The sequence below is a fragment of the Octodon degus genome, unplaced genomic scaffold (genome assembly GCF_000260255.1).
Source record: "Octodon degus isolate 3935 unplaced genomic scaffold, OctDeg1.0 scaffold00164, whole genome shotgun sequence".
Taxonomy (NCBI): domain Eukaryota; kingdom Metazoa; phylum Chordata; class Mammalia; order Rodentia; family Octodontidae; genus Octodon; species Octodon degus.
In genome coordinates this window covers 5285092-5287013 of record NW_004524740.1, presented here as the reverse complement: position 1 = coordinate 5287013, position 1922 = coordinate 5285092, and the positions used below count along the sequence as shown (strand labels likewise).

General features: G+C 41.2%; 1 protein-coding gene across 1 annotated transcript in view; it reads left to right on the top strand.

Annotated features, from left to right (window-relative positions):
- The window catches only part of Prr11 (proline rich 11), a 28329-nt gene that overhangs the window by 23943 nt on the left and 2464 nt on the right, over window positions 1-1922 (top strand). The window lies entirely within an intron of this gene.

Sequence of the window (1922 nt, the reverse complement as noted above, 5' to 3'; positions counted from 1 at the left end):
AACTTTTAGAACAGCTTGATTTCAGAAATAATAAATATCGAAATTAGCAAGTCTAGAATCAAGTAACTATAGAGGAAGAGTGCTTGTGTATAATCCTATTGTGGCTGCACTGACCACCTTTCCTATTTAATATGTCTTTTCATCTTATTAGCAATTAGCTTGAAGAATCATTTTGACTTCTTTAATATAGGTAGCCACTGTGTGTAAATTTCATAGATACAATCCTGTTTTAGGTGGTTTATGATTCTTTATTTCTGTGACCCTTCAGTAAATACCCTTCCTATCATCTGCATACGTAGATGTATTCTTACAGATGTGGTTATGGGGTGAAGTATTACTTGGCTGGGTGGGGTGGTACTCACCTGTAATGCCAGCTACTCGGGAGGCTAAGGCCAGCCTGGACAACTTAGGGAGACCCTGTTTCATTAAACAAAGCAAAGGGAGAAAAAAGCAGTATTTATTACTTTAGGCTGGGGATAGAGCTCAGTGGACGAGCACTTGCTCAGCATGCCTGAGGCTAAGCAAGTTTTGAGCCCCTGCACCGTGTAGAGAACAAGAAAATATTAATTGTTAGAATGTCTATATGATAAATGCTAGTCAACTTTCTGTCACTGGAATGAAATACCTGAGAAAGTCAATGGGCCAGCCAAATAGCTCAGTGGATTAAAGTACCTGCGAGCAGGCGCAGGAGCCAGGGGTTCAATCCCTGGGCCTGCTATGCCGGCCAGGCCCCCTGGGCATGCTGAGATGGCAACTGAGACTGGGCATGGTGGCACATGTCTGTAATCCCAGCCTTTGGGAAGCTGTAAATAAGAGAATCATTACGAGGCTGATCTAGTAGTAGGACCCTGAACACCCTATAGACCCTTCCCTAAAATACAAAAAGAAAAAAAAGTCAATTTAAAGGACAAAGGGTCTATTTTGTCTTATGATTTTATGGGCTTAGCCCATGCTCTGCTGGCTCCATTTCTTTTAGGCCTAAAGGAAGCATAAACATTGTGATGTAAGGGAATAGCAGAGAAATGCTGCTCACCTCAGGACAGCCAGGAAGGAGACAGACAGACAGACAGACAGACAGACAGACAGACAGACAGAGACATGAAAGAGCCAGGGAAAAGGTATACCTTTCAAAGATCTACTCCCTGGTACCTACTTCCTCCAACTAAGCTCCACCTCCTAAAAGCTCATGCAGTTAGGAACTCATGAGTGGACAAGTACATTGATGGGGTCGTCACGAGCCTGTCCCCTCTCAAGACCCCACCTCTGAACACTGCTGCACTTGGGATCAGACTTTCAATATACAAGCCTGTAGGGAATTCTTTTTCTTTTGGCCATACTGAGCATCAAACCAGGGACTTGGCACTGAGCTACATCCCCAGCCTATAAAAATTGTTTGTTTCTTTTTTTTTCTTTTTCTTTTTTTTTTTTTTTTTATGGTACTGAGGATTAAACTCAGAATGCTGTGCTTGCCAGACAGGCACTTATTCTACTGAACTATCTCCCTGGCAAAAAAGGCAGCTCTCTCTCTCTCTCTCTCTTTTCCCCCTTTTGAAATTTTCTCTTTTTTAAGATTAAATATTTTTAAGGTGCTCTGCTAAACTTTTCTTTTTTTCTTCTCTTTTTTTTTTCTTTTTTTTGCAGTACCAGGGATTGAACTCAGAACCCTGCACTTGCCAGGCAGGTGCTTATTCTACTGAGTTATCTCTCTGGCCCTAAAATTTTTTTTTGTTTGTTTCTTAAGAGACAGTCTTGCTAAATTGCTATGTTGTCCAGGCTGGGCTCAATTTGTAATCCTCCGCTTTAGCCCCCCAGAGGCTGGAATTATAGATGTGTACTGCCACACCACTTTATCTACTTAAACCGTAATACAGTATCACCTTATTCTACTATCATCATCTAATCTTTTTTTTTTTTTTTTTTTT